Raw genomic sequence first — 15,957 nt, forward strand, 5'->3', positions numbered from 1 at the left:
CCTACCTCCAGGATCCACTTCTCACCACCTTCATCACTACTGTCCTGGGACACATCACCAAATGATGCTCAATCCTCTCAACAAACTTCTCCACTTCTATAAGCAATACCTACATAACAGCCGGGGGCCTCATTAAAGCAAAGTTAGTGGATAGTGTTACTTCTCTGCTCAAAACTGAGTGGCCCTCACTTGGCTCAAGGAAAAGCCGAAATCCCATAATTGTCTACTAGGCCCCACAGGCCAAGCCCCACATTCACCTGACTTGTGCAGCTCTAGCTATCTCACAGGCTTCCTCAGAGGAGGAGGCCAGGCCCTGAGGAGCCGGGAGCCAGCATCTCGCCTTCCAGTCTTCAGCTCTGTCCTCACCGCAGGGATGATGCATGGACCTCAGGCCTACCTCCAACTCCCCAGTCTCTTTCCTCCACAACTGCCGGGTCTCACTCACCTCAACAGCAGCACTAGGTCGGCAGGGAAGGAGGCTCCCCAGGTCCTGGAAGCGGAGGCGGGAACTCAGGGGGCCCCCAGGTACTCAGATAGAGTTCCAAGGTGATGGGACCCCGGGGCTGGCACCTGTTCTTCTCCTGGCTCTGGCCCATCTAGGGAGGGAGGCGAGAGCAGAGCCTGGCTAGCAACCATGGAGGGCAGAGCCCCCAGGCCCATGCTGCCTCTTGGCAGAACTCTCGTGCTCTGGTCATCCCTCCCACACTGGGTCAGTGTCCCTGCTCATGATGTCTGTCACCTCTTGCCCTGCTGCCCACCATATTTGCTTCAATTTGCCTGTGGTTCAATTCCTTTCTGCCTTGAGGTGTTACCTAGATGACCTGTTCTCACAGATGCATCATCTGACCAGGATATTTCGTTATGCAACCCTTATCCCCACCTTTGTGATCTATGCCACTTTATTTACTTTTTTCTTTGTTCAATGCACTGCTCACTTTCTAAGATAGGTATTTTTACTTTTTTGTTTTCCTTAGCACTCTGCTAGAAGTCAACTTCATGGCAAGAAAAAAATATTCTTCAACCATACCGGCTTCAGCTTTTTAGGTCACAGAAAGGACTTTGTCTTCTACTTTAGATCTGGCACTTTTCTTCATGCTCACAGTTACTATCTAGATCCAAGCAAACATCCTTCTCTTAAAATGCCACCATAACCTTCTGTTGCATACTATTCAGTGTATCTCCCTTGCATGCATTTAGACGGTTTTCTAAAATTCAAATGTGACTATGTTACTCCCCTGTCTGAAACCATTTAATGTTTACTCATTGCGTTTAGGATTATGTAGTATTTGAGTGAGAAAGCTCATTTGACATAGAATGATGGAGCATCCTTACAGATAGCTCATTTTGGAGATCAGAGAATTATTCCCATTACAGTGAGACTTCTGAATATGGCCTCAGGGAGAGGGAGTGGGTGTGACGTATTGAGAGCAATGTGCCTAACTTTATGTGTCACCCTAGATTCAGCCCTTCAGATGAACCTCTCTAGAAGTCATGCTTTCCCAGTTTAGACACATTTAGGCAGTCAATGAGATTCTCTCAGAATTTCTGATTTGCCAATAGTTTAAAAGTACTGAGAAAACTGGAAGTTTATAAACATGAAAGGAAGACTGTGAGGATTAGAGGAGAAGTGAAACAAAGCAGGATGAGAGCAATTGTTTAGAGAGATTTATAACATTCCTTGGTATTTAGCAGAGAACGTATCTTCTGATGACAGGAGGGGAGATGGTGAGGTTTCTATTGATCAGTAGCCTGATCTCCAGATGTTGAGGTCAGGGATTTGAGACCATGTAGAATCACTGACACATAAAAAGATAAAGCTAGATGATATCTCAGTAAAATCTTAATATATTACTTAGTAAAATCTTAGTGTATACTTAGTAATATCTTTATAGCTCCTTCATTCTAGGTTAATTCTGTGAATGTTTAGCTATTTTAAAACACCTCTATCACAAGATGGAATGTGACCAAGAGTGTTGTATCATTATGTAAATAATGTCATAGTCTTGTTAATCTGATAGACTAATTTCTATCAAAACATGGATCATATCTGTCTTATTTTTTATTCCTGGGTCCTAGAGCAATGCTTGGGAGCATGCTTTTTTGAATAAATGAATTATAATTTTTTAGACTTACATTGTTTTTGTTTCATATAATATTGCCATTATTTGTATAAAAGTTTATGAAAATGATTACTTGAATGAGAATATTGCAACATTATTATTTATAAAACCCTGCGAAAAATAACTTATGAAAGACACTTTGAAAGATGATTGTTCATGGAGGATTATCTAGAAGTTAGAAAATGAATTAGGATGTTTTTTAACTTAGGTTATATAATAGGTTGTAGGTCGGTAGTCCTTATTGTGAAATAGTTCAGTTCAGTTCAGTTCAGTTCAGTCGCTCAGTCGTGTCCGACTCTTTGTGACCCCATGAATCGCAGCACGCCAGGCCTCCCTGTCCATCACCATCTCCCAGAGTTCACTCAGACTCACGTCCACCGAGTCAGTGATGCCATGCAGCCATCTCATCCTCTGTCGTCCCCTTCTCCTCCTGCCCCCAATCCCTCCCAGCGTCAGAGTCTTTTCCAGTGAGTCAACTCTTCTCATGAGGTGGCCGAAGTACTGAAGTTTCAGCTTTAGCATCATTCCTTCCAAAGAAATCCCGGGGCTGATCTCCTTCAGAATGGACTGGTTGGATCTCCTTGCAGTCCAAGGGACTCTCAAGAGTCTTCTCCAACACCACAGTTCAAAAGCATCAATTCTTTGGCACTCAGCTTTCTTCACAGTCCAACTCTCACATCCATACATGACCACAGGAAAAACCATAGCCTTGACTAGATGGACCTTTGCTTTTCAATATGGTATCTAGGTTGGTCATAACTTTTCTTCCAAGGAGTATGTGTCTTTTAATTTCATGGCTGCAGTCACCATCTGCAGTGATTTTGGAGCCCAGAAAAATAAAGTCTGACACTGTTTCCACTGTTTCCCTATCTATTTGCCATGAAGTGATGAGACCAGATGCCATGATCTTCGTTTTCTGAATGTTGAGCTTTAAGCCAACTTTTTCACTCTCCTCTTTCACTTTCATCAAGAGGCTTTTTAGTTCCTCTTCACTTTCTGCCAAAAGAGTGGTGTCATCTGCATATCTGAGGTTATTGATATTTCTCCCGGCAATCTTGATTCCAGCTTGTGCTTCTTCCAGCCCAGCTTTTGTCATGATGTGCTCTGCATATAAGTTAAATAAGCAGGGTGACAATATACAGCCTTGATGTTCTCCTTTTCCTGTTTGGAACCAGTCTGTTTTTCCATGTCCAGTTCTAACTGTTGCTTCCTGATCTGCATATAGGTCTCTCAAGAGGCAGGTCAGGTGGTCTGGTATTCCCATCTCTTTCAGAATTTTCCACAATTTGCTGCTGCTGCTAAGTCGCTTCAGTCGTGTCCGACTCTGTGCGACCCCATTGATGGCAGCCCACCAGAAGCCCCCGTCCCTGGGATTCTCCAGGCAAGAACACTGGAGTGGGCTGCCATTTCCTTCTCCACTGCATGAAAGTGAAAAGTGAAAGTGAAGTTCTTATTCATCTCAAGAAAATAGTAAAGCCTGCGGCATGAGATTCAGAAGAAAAGTTTATATTTGAAGATAACTGAAATAGCCACTTTTGAATAGTTGAATGGTATATTTTCAAGGACACAAAAATATTTTTCAGTTTAAGTTTAATACTAAATTTTGGAACTTAAGTCATTCATTACCTACTTATTGAGGACTTACATTTTACAGGATGTGGAGTCAAAACAAAGTCCCTATCAATACATTCACACACAGGCACATTCATTACCCTCTGCATACTTATATGCCTACTGTACATATACACATACCTATATGATTATTTTATCTACTCACATATACTTGTATACCTATTGCATATATACACATACCTACCTACTACTTATATTGTACATATATATATTTATTTTTTCTGAGACTTAAGAGAGTATCAAAATTAAAACTGGTGACTAAAACCACTGTGAATGAGAAAGTAAATTTATAATTTTAATAAAATATAAGCGTGATAAGAAAAGTCTGTAATTTCATGAAATGACATTGTCTATGAAATGACAGCTTTATTATGTAAGTTTCTTCAGAATTATGTCTTAGATATGTGGAAGCATTCATACTGGAGTATGTACTCAATTTTTAATTTGTACTTTGTCATAATTTTAATTGTATCTCCCAAGATTTTTCTGTTATCTCTGAAGGATTCACCTTGCTAAGATGATTATTCAATTTTAAAATCTTCTGTTTTCAAAATGTTTTGAAAGAAAAACCATATTAACAAATTATTTAGTATTATTAAAAAAAATGGCACTGCGTAAATGTTGTACTAGATCTTCTTTGTGCTTCCTGGAAACCTCTCTTTATAAGACACATTGACTCTTTCAGGCAATCAAGGTACAGTTTAATAAATGGCTTCACAGAGCATCGATTTCCATGAAACCAAGTGCTGCGTGTTCTTCTTTATCAGCCATTCTCAAAAGTATTTGTCTTTTAAAGGCAAGAACAAATTGAATAAATGAAATATTTATCTTTCCCTTGCAAAGTCTGACAGACTTATATTCCAAGAGTATTTGTATTCTAAATCTTGGGTTTTACTTAATGTATATTCCTCTTAAGAGCATGTGTTTTCAACCACGTGCAGAAAAACTGACCCTGAAATTGTGTGTGCTATCTTATAATTTTTATGAATGATTATCATAGGATTTTTGTAGTGGACGAAGATAAGTTCAAAACAAGTAGCTGCTGCCGCTGCTGCTGCTGCTAAATCGCGTCAGTTGTGTCCGACTCTGTGCGACCCCATGGATGGCAGCCCGCCAGGCTCCCCCGTCCCTGGGATTCTCCAGGCAAGAACACTGGAGTGGGTTGCCATTTCCTTCTCCAATGCATGAAAGTGAAAAGTGAAAGTGAAGTCACTCAGTCGTGTCTGACTCAAGTAGAGGTAAATGCAATTACAATACAGCTTGTTGTTAAGTGGAATCCACTTTATGTCAAATCGTGTCTTCCAAAATATTTAAAGTACATAACTATAAAAACTTGATAAACTGTTCACCTGAAGAGAAAGCAATCATATATGGATTAATAAATGCAAGAAAGAAGAAAGTGTGAAGTAGAATGAAAAGTCAGGAGTCAGGGAGAGAGAAGAAAGACAACAATGGTAGGCAGGAAGCAAAATAGTATGTAAAATAGATAAAGAATAAAAAAAATTCAAAAAAATGGTGTATTGTTACTCCTTAGTTGTCTGCTCTCTTTTCCCCAGTTTCAAAAACATTAATATTTGTGATCACATTAAAATTTTAAAATTCTATATCACTGTTCTTACATATGTATTAATAAGACCCCTTCTTTCCTTATATCTTCCTTACCACCAGTTTTGCCAGCCAGGAAATACTCTTAGAAAACTACTTCTATGTGTGGATAGATGGAGAGAAGGAAGAGAGAGAAGGAGGAATAATATATATATATACACACATGTATATATGAATCAGGCACCCATGCGGCTCCTAAGGACAGGCTGAACATGGAGTGTGTGCCTTCAGTCAAAGCTTTAGATGGAAGATCACAGGTTTCAACGCCACGTGTTAACAAAATGTTTGATGCTCCACCAGCTTTACCAAAAACTGCCAGAAAGACTTTGGAAACTGTCAGCAGAACTACAGAAAAATCAGTTAAGACGAATGGACCACTCAGACAGAAACAGACAACTTTCTTTACCAAAGAGATTGCTGAGAAGACTGTTTAAGCAAAAAGTTATGTTCCTGCCTCAGATCACGCCTATTCAGAAATAGAAAAATTATTTCCTTTCAACCCATTAGATTTTGAGAGTATTAACCTGCCTGAGGAGCACCAGATTGCACACCTCCCCTTGAATGGAGTGCCTCTCATGATCCATGATGAGGAGAGGGAGCTTGAACAGCTGTTATACGTGGGCCCCCTTTCTCCTCTGAAGATGTCTCCTCCGCTGTGGGAGTCTAATCTGTTGCAGTCTCCCTCAAGCATTCTGTCAACTCTGGATGTTGAATTGCCACCTGTTTGCTATGACTTAGATATTTGAATTTCTTAGCACTTCATAGTTTGGGTATGTATTAATAGTATAGTGAATACAGTGAAGTCGCTCAGTCGTGTCCGACTATTTGCGACCCCATGGACTGTAGCCTACCAGGCTCCTCTGTCCATGGGATTTTCCAGGCAATTGTCCTAGAGTGGATTGCCATTTCCTTCTACAATGTATTAATAGTTTGTATTAATAAAGCAATTCTTCATTTAACAGACTCTTCCTAAAAAAGAAAAATAAAAAAAGGCTTATTAGGCTTCCCTAATAGGAATATATATATTTTTTGTGAAATTTGCTCAATTGTGTCTGACTCTGTGTGATCCCTATATACCTCATGGGATATCTAGTCCATGTATGCATATATACATGTATATATATGTATACACACACACACACACACACACACACACACAGAGCTTCTCTGGTGGCTCAGACAGTAAAGAATTTGCCTGCAATGCAGGAGGCCCAGGTTCAATCTCTGGGTCAGAAAGATACCCTAGAGAAGGGAAAGGCTAGCCACTCCAGTATTCTTACCTTGAGAACTCCATGGACAGAGGAGCCTGGCAGGCTGCAGTCCGTGGGGTTGCAAAGAGTTACACATGACTGAGTGACTGAGCACCACTAGCACCAGTGAAATTATAAAGTCCTTTTTGGTTTTTGCTCATGTTTTGTTTCAAGATATTAAATTGCTTTCTAAAGTGTTTGAAGCTTTTTCTTTGTTTTTGAGCAAAGTACATAACCTTATTGCCTTTATACCCAGGAGGATGACATTGGAAGTGCCAATGCCATATTTTTCTTTCCTTTCACTCCATTACCTGATGTAATGAACCAAAGTAGGAGATCTTTAGCCTTTTATTGTATTTATTCTTTTTTTGAATTCTTGATTAGGATGTCGTCAGTGCATACCCTAATATTTGGAATTCTGGAAAGCAGAAGTCGGTAAAACTGTGGACCTTTCACCGAGTAATAGAAACTAAAGCTGAAAGAATTTTGCTTGAAAAACTGAGTAGAAAAATAATCATTAATCAGGACTGGGGAAACAAAAATTATGTTCTTCAAATGTGCAAATTCTAGGAACCATGTCATAAAATTGTTAAACATACAGATTTTATAGGTCCTAAAATCTATGTGTGGACCCTGAACAGGCCTTTTTATGACCACATATGTCTGGTGAATACTGAAACAGTATTAATGTTCAGCTTCCCTGGTGGCTCAGAGGTTAAAGCGTCTGCCTCCAATACGGGAGACCTGGGTTCGATCCCTGGGTTGGGAAGATCCCCTGTAGAAGGAAATGGCAATCCACTCCAGTATTCTTGCCTGGAGAATCCCATGGATTGAAAAGCATAGTAGGTTACAGTCCACGGGGTTGCAAAGAGTCAGACACGACTGAGCAACTTTCCCTTCACCTTAGTTTGATGAAGGCATGTTTCTAAAAGTCTTCACAAATGAATCTGGAAGGAGTTCATGACCCTGGCTACCGTATATGGGTGAGTCTTAGATTCTTATTCACAGTATGTCTACAATCCCTATAAACTTTTAAAATGCAGCTTTTTAAGAGGAAATTTATATGTGGTAAAAGGTACCCATTTTAAGTAAACATTTGAATAAGTTTTGTCTATGCAATTACAGTGATTAAATACTTGGTACATATTAATATTGTGAGGAAATATCTTTTACTCTTTGCCAATTGAAATTAATTTTCCCATTGATTTTTCTTGAACCTCGATAGCAGAAAGCCTCAGAGAATAGCTTGGGACACCTGCTTTTATCAACTATCTTCTGATAGCTTGGCTATTGTAATAGTATGAATGTCTTCAGATCTGGTTGCTTACGTCTCTCTGTGAGCAAATTAATTTTCATGATACTCTTACATGGCCTTCTTTAAGTCTTCATTTGAAGTTCCACACTTGAAGACATTATCCTTTAAGGCATAACATCTAATAACTACATTTGAGTTTTGTCTATTAAAAAAAAAAATGACAGTCCCAACAGTTTTGACAAAGGAAATGGAGAATACTGTGGAAAGCATCTTTATAAGTCATAATCAGAATGCTTTTTATCTTACTTTTAGGCATGTTTGATGAAACCACAGAATTCCATGTATATTGCCTGGTTATTTCTGTAAATATGTAACTCCTGCACTTTACAGTTATTTAGGATATTCAAGACATACTTATTCTAGAAGTTGTGGACTGAATATGTGATAGAGGGTAAATTTTATGAAGCATCATAAAATTCAGATCTTTACCCAGCAAGCCTATACAAAATCAAAACACAGTGCTAGCAACCCTTTAATTTATGGTTTTATTTCATTTATATTTGCATAAAAAATGAAAGTAAATTTGATAATGTCCTTGATTCAATAAGTACATGCTCTTGATCTGTGTTTTATCATTAATTATCGCATAGGTTCAGTGATTAAAAACATGTTCTAACTCAGTGACCAAGAATACCCAGAGATCTTGAAATGTTTTTTTTCAAATACTTGTTTCTAAATTCTGGGTAGAGCTTGGAAGTAAGGAATGTATTATGGTTATTTACCTGGTCCTTAAACAAGCATTTATTAACCACCTTGTAGTGCTGTTTATTTCATTTCATAGTCTTTTACTTAAAACACCTTTTACCTGAATGGAAAGAATTCTTTCTGTAGTTCACTATAGTGTACTATCTGGGCTTCCCTAGTGGCTCAGTTGGTAAAGAATTTGCCTGCAATGCAGGGAGATCCAGGTTCAGCCCCTGGGTGAGGAAGAGCCCCTGGAGAAGAAAATGCAACCCATTCCAGTATTCTTGTCTGGAAAATCCCATGGACAGAGGTACCTGTATAGTCCATGGGGTCGCAAAGAGTCAGACATGACAGAACAACTAATGAATTAAAAAAAAGAAAAATAGTGTACTAAGACTTTTTTCTGCTCTTATCTTTAATAATAATGTTCAATTATAGTTTTTTTGTGTATCAATTAGGCTTTCAAACTTTTATTTTATTTTTGCAATTATGGGCATATGGCACTGTCATCTACTCCCTTTAGCTTTCTCTCTTTATTCAAATGAGTTTCCATAATTTGACATTGATTTCTGACTGTTGTTTATGTATGTGGAAATATATCTTTTAGATAGTAAGGATGAAGTGTAACTCATCCTGATAAAATAAATTTACTAATTGAATGTGATGGTAGTGGGAAAAATGTCATAACCAAAGGAAACATTTAAACAACAAAACTATCTGATAGCCTTAAATTTGACTTTGGCATTGGATATGTTTTACATTGATGCTCTAAATATGAGTTCTTCAAGATAACTGTTTGTATTAATTAGTGTACAGTTTCTTAGCCAGATTGACTATGACTTGTCAGGATTCTACAGCCAGAATCATGTTTATTATATAGGACTTATTGTACTGTTTTAATTTGAGAAAAGCAAATATCAAAATTATTTCCAATATTCCAAAACAAGTTGAATTTAAAGAATGTGTAGAAAGGGACATATGCTGTTAACCAAAGCTAAAATATATTCAAGTTATTAATACTAATTTCCAGCCTGTGTTGTGCCATTTATGTTTAGTTATCCTGAAACTTACCTTCAAATCCTTCTCTCTTACAAAAATCCAATACAAAAATAAATCCTGCATATTTTAATTTTTAAATTATTTTACTAAATGATATTTCTTTTCAGAGATAGAAAATATGTCAGAAATTAATAATATGATGTTTCAAGCTTTCACTGCTTTTAAGTCAGTTAAATGTTAATAAGAAACTCTGAAGTCAATATATTGTAAATACTTAAAGTATGTAAGAATCTTCTTAGTTATATAATTGGAACTGTAATATTCATGCTAATCTAGAGCAATTTAAGAAAATTTATGTGTGTCCTTATCTTTTCATATTTCTATCAAGGACATTTTGTTTGAAAATATGCTCTACAATGTTGTGAATTTTTTGTTGTTTAGTCACTAAGTTGTGTCTGACTCTTTTGTGAGCCCACGGACTGTAGCCCAGTAGACTCCTCTGTTACAGGATTTCCCAGGCCGCAGTACTGAAGTGGGTTGCCATTTCTTCCTCCAGGGGATCGTCCCGACCCAGGAATTGAGCCTGGGTTTCCTGCTTGGCAGACAGATTCTTTACCAGTGAGCCACCTGGGTAGCCAATGTTGTGAACAGGTTAAAATTAATCAGACAAGAGATGTAGACTTTTCTGTCTGTCACTATCCTACATTTCTGAATAAATCATTTAAACTTTCTGAGCCTCATTGTTTTTATTGGCACCACTAGGAGATAGATATTATCCTTGATATCAGTTGTGAAAATTAAGTGTAAATGGTTTAAGTCACTTTTCAAGGACCCAAAACCAAGAAATAACAAAGCAAATGCTTAGACTTAGGTTTGTAGCCTCAAAACCCCTGACTTGACTTACTAGGACTCACTGACTTTTATTAAAATAAGGTTTAAACAAAGATTAAAAATCAGTATGTCCTAGTAAGTCAAATCAGAGGTTTTGAGGCTACTACGACACACTGACTTTTATTAAAATAAGGTTTTTTAATCTTTGCTTTATATTTGAGGTAAACTAAGACAAAGAGGTTCGAGTACTTACCCAAGATTATATGGTTAGGAAATGTCAAAGCTGAGACTTGTATTCAGAGCTACTAATTCTAATTCTAGTTCTTTCCTCTGGACCAAGCAACCTTCCAAGATGAATGCCTCATAAAGTTCAGCAGGAGTAAAAAGGAAAAGACTCTAGAAATAATACCTGGTGTGTGCATATGGGTGGGTATGTATAGTACATATATGTACCATATATAACATAAGTATAAATATATATATGGTTTTAAGTAGAATGCTATTTTTTCAGATTGCAATATATGTTCATGCTTCATATTATGCACACTATTTTGATTCTTGCTTTTTCCCCCTCTTATAAATCCTGACATATGAGTCCAATTTTAGAGAAAAGGTGAGGTAAAGATGCAACATATGGTTTTTCTCCAAATGACTACCCTCTTTTTCTAACACTGTTTATGGAATAATCTTTTATTTCTCCATAGATGTGAAGCAAATATTAAGGTCCAGAATTTTTAACAGTATTTCATAAACTGTTTAAAGAGCTATCTGCCCTCTGTTAACCAAATTATTAAGCACATATCAGAGACATACTGTAATGATTTCTGAGCCCTTGAGTTACCTTAGAATCAGTAAGGTACTGATTTCACCATATTCAGTTGAGTTAAATGTTGTTTTTTTTTAGTGCAGTTTCCATAAGCAAGATTTAGGTAATGATTCAAGTTAAAGAGAAAGGGTAGTCAGCAAAGGGAAGAGCTGTCTATGAAAAATCTTGAATGCTACAGTTTTGAATGTCACAATGGTACACTTTTGGTCATTTATTTGGAAGAATTAACCATTAAAGTAAATATTATAGCTGCTATTTGGTATCCATGGAAAATAAATGGAGAAACAATGTAAACAGTAACAGACTTTATTTTTTTAGGTTCCAAAATCACTGCAGATGGTGACTGCAGCCATGAAATTAAAAGACACTTGCTCCTTGGAAGAAAAGCTATGACCTAGACAGCATATTAAAGAGCAGAGACATTACTTGGCCACAAAAGTCTGTCTAGTCAAAGCTATGGTTTTTCCAGTAATCATGTATGGATGTGAGAGTTGGACTATAAAGAAAGCTGAGAGCTGAAGAATTGATGTTTTTGAACTGTGGTGTTGAAGAAGACTCTTGAGAGTCCCTTGGACTGCAAGGAGATCCAACCAGTCCATCCTAAGGGAAATCAGTCCTGAATATTCACTGGAAGGATTGATGTTGAAGCTGAAACTCCAATACTTGGGCCACCTGATGCAAATAACTGACTCATTTGAAAAGACCCTGATCCTGGGAAAGATTAAAGGCAGGAGGAGAAGGGGATGACAGAGGATGAGATGGATGGTATCACCGACAATATAAATGAGTTTGAGCAAGCTCCAGGAGCTGGTGATGGACAGGGAAGCCTGGTGTACTGCAGTCCATGGGGTCTACAAAAGTCAGACAGGACTGAGTGACTGAACTGAACTGAACTGATTTGGTATCACAAACTTATCTATATATGGATTATTTTAGAATTTCTGGAGATGGTTAAGGAGTCTTAGATACACTTAAGATTGTACAGACGCCCCTGGATATGGAACAATTTTTATCTTTTATGTGCATTTTTCATTATCTACTTAATTCAAAAAATTTTACCACCTTTCCACATTTCCAGTCTCCATGGTTAAGAGAAAAACAAAGTATCCTTGGCAAAGCGCCTCACTGGAAACTAGACACTGCTGCAAGACGTGATTCCTGCATGTACACTCTCACTATCAAGTTAATATCCTTATAAATAAAAATGACCTGATGAACTCTGGGACTTCACCCTGGTGATTCAGATAGTGCTGAGGAGCTTATTCATGACTATATTGGGCATAAATTGTTATTTACTGTTTAAAATATATGATAGGCTAAACTCCATATATTTATGCTTTCATGCAAAGAACATGGCCTTTGGAGATAGAAATCTCTAGCTCTTTCACGGACTGTCATTGAACCTTGCCTTCCACACCTGTAACTCTAGAGCAGTGTTCATTTTTCAGGGGGAGGGGGTAAAACAAAATAATGAGATAAGAGTAGCACAGTGTTTTATACCAAGACTTAGTATATGTGAACTCCCTTCATTTTCTCTTCTTTACTGGAAACTATTTTTATTCCATAATGCCAGCTGTTTTATCTTACTTCAACAATTTGGTCCAATAACTCTTCTAGGATGTTATTATAATATTAAAGTATGTATTTTGAGGTCATTGTTTGTGGGAACTAGTTTTTAAATAGAAATTCTTTTTTCCTTAAGATCAAGGTAACTAGAACACAATCTGAAATATTAAAAATATTTCAAGTAATGAATTTTATTTCAATCAGTAAATTATTTTTTTATAAAATGCAACTTAGATTTACATAACATTGTATATTTTCATTGTATCATTTATTAAATGATTTTTATGATCATATTTCTCTTTTTTGAATGCTATTTTTTCTCTGTTACATGACTTTTAGCCATTTTCCTTTGCAGATTTATCTTCTTTTGGTGATTTTTCAAAAGTTGTTTTTTCTGTTATTGGCCTTGAAAGAGAAAGGTAGGCTTATGACATTTCAAAAGCAATTCACTTGGGCTTGTTGGCACTAACTTGAATGTTGATGTTGTTGCTAGAGTAGGACAGATATTCTTCAAACAAGTAACATGTACTCTCCCCATTTATTGCATAAAGTGACCAACAGAATACTCAAAATATAATCTAATCTGATTTAATCTCAAACTCTTTATTTCTTGCTGATTGTAGGAAATAAATTTAGATGTTAATTACTATAACAAAACACATATAAAATGAGATTATTTAAATTTATACCTCCATACATCCAACTTTATTTTTTGTTTCTTTTCTTTCATTTGTTTATGTCCTACAGCTGACCTTGAAACCAAGAAAATTATGATTTAAGGAAGTAAATACAATAGTTTTGGATAATGGGTTTCCATTCTTGATTTCTGGAATTATACTTTAGGGACAAGAGGTAGTTCTGTGTGATTAAAAATCTGTCATTATTGCTGCAAGGGGAAGACCAGAGGCTGACACCAAAATACTTCAATTAGCTTTAGCAGAAGAGAAATGGAGAAGCTATAGAACATTAAGGATGAATTCAGGAAGACCCGAGACCATGGGGAACTTGCCTGCTCTCTACACTGTTTTCCAAGGAGAGGTTGCTAAGTCACAGACTATGGAGCCGTTATCAAAATTCCAGGCTGTAGGAAGCAAGGTCTGGTTGGAACTCACATGTCATCCTATCGCGTGGATAAGCCCTCTGAGATAGTAGATGTTGGAGACAAAGTGTGGATGAAGCTTACTGGCCGAGAGACAAAAAATGATAGGATAAAATTATCCTTCTCCATGAAGGTTATGAACTAAGGGACTGGGAAGGACCTTGATCCCAACAACATTATCACTGAGCAAGAAGAGAGGCGGAGGCAGTCCTTCCAGGATTACACTGAACAGAAGATCACCCTTGAGGCTGTCCTGAACACTATCTCTAAGAAGTGTTGCTGTAAGGGCCACTTTGCAAAGGATTGTTTCATGCAACCAGGTGGGACCAAGTACTCTCCTATGATGAAGAGAAGGAAAAGACAGAGTCAACAGAGTTTGAAAAGCCAGACCCCATGAGAAATTCTTCTAGAAAAAGAAAGGATAAAAGCAAACATAGAGACAGGAAGTCATCTGACTCTAACAACTCAGACTCTGAGAGTGATACAGGCAAGAGGACAAGGCACACATCAAAGGACAGCAGGTTAGCAAAGAAGAAGACAAAGAAGAAGAAGCACAAGGAGTGAGAGTGGAGAGTAGAGGGGGTGGTTGAGAGAAGGAACCAGGAGTTTGTGGCTTGAAGCCTTGGCTCCTAGAAAGACTCAGTAGTGAGAATATGGCCTCCCACCCTCTTCTCTTCCATGGGAGATGGCATTCCTCATGCCACAGGCAAGTTTAGGAGTTAGGTATCAAAAGCAACTGCCTGAATGAGTTGTTTCCTTATCACTCTTGGTCCCTTTGCAAGTGACCCCTGCAGCTCACCCATTCATTCATCCAATTTCATGCAGCAGGAGGTCTTATTATCCTCTCCAGCTGCCACTTCCAGATTCCTGTACAGGAGTCCAGGCTAGAACCACAGGAACTGCTATAGGGGTGAGTCTGGCTGTAGTTGAACAGAGTGATTGGCCCCTCCCTGTTGGCCTACCTACCCGGGCCTGATTGGTGTATGGTCTCTGCTACATCCAGCACACAGGCAGAGGGAGACTGGCAATATGAGGGAGAACATGGTAAGAAGTGGTGCTCACTTTTTCCACTCCCCTAAAATGATTCATGGAAAAAGCAAGAGAGTTCCAGAAAAACATCTATTTCTGCTTTATTGACTATGCCAAAGCGTTTGACTGTGTGGATCAAAATAAACTGTGGAAAATTCTGAAAGAGATGGGAATACCAGACCACCTGACTTGCCTCTTGAGAAATCTGTATGCAGGTCAGGAAGCAGCAGTTAGAACTAGACATGGAACAACAGACTGGTTCCAAATAGGAAAAGGAGTATGTCAAGGCTGTATACTGTCACCCTGCTTATTTAACTTATATGCAGAGTACATCATGAGAAACACTGGGCTGGACGAAGCACAAGCTGGAATCAAGATTACTAGGAGAAATATCAATACCCTCAGATATGCAAATGACACCACCCTTATGGCAGAAAGTGAAGAGGAACTCAAAAGCCTCTTGATGAAAGTGAAAGAGGAGAGTGAAAAAGTTGGCTTAAAGCTCAACATTCAGAAAATGAAGATCATGGCCTCCGGTCCCATCACTTCATGGCAAATAGATGGGGAAACAGTGGAAACAGTGTCAGACTTTATTTTGGGGGGCACCAAAATCACTGCAGATGGTGATTGCAGCCATGAAATTAAAAGACACTTACTCCTTGGAAGAAAGTTATGACCAACCTAGATAGCATATTGAAAAGCAGAGACATTACTTTTCCAACAAAGGTCCGTCTAGTCAAGGCTATGGTTTTTCCTGTGGTCATGTATGGATGTGAGAGTTGGACTGTGAAGAAGGCTGAGTGCTGAAGAATTGATGCTTTTGAACTATGGTGTTGGAGAAGACTCTTGAGAGTTCCTTGGACTGCAAGGAGATCCAACCAGTCCATTCTGAAGGAGATCAACCCTGGGATTTCTTTGGGAGGAATGATGCTAAAGCTGAAACTCCAGTACTTCGGCCCCTCATGCGAAGAGTTGACTCATTGGAAAATACTCTGACGCTG

General features: G+C 38.1%; 2 pseudogenes; both read left to right on the forward strand.

Annotated features, from left to right (window-relative positions):
• Positions 374-6,081, forward strand: LOC102191738 (annotated as a pseudogene).
• Positions 13,801-14,491, forward strand: LOC102168392 (annotated as a pseudogene).

The sequence above is a fragment of the Capra hircus genome, chromosome 1 (assembly GCF_001704415.2).
Source record: "Capra hircus breed San Clemente chromosome 1, ASM170441v1, whole genome shotgun sequence".
Taxonomy (NCBI): domain Eukaryota; kingdom Metazoa; phylum Chordata; class Mammalia; order Artiodactyla; family Bovidae; genus Capra; species Capra hircus.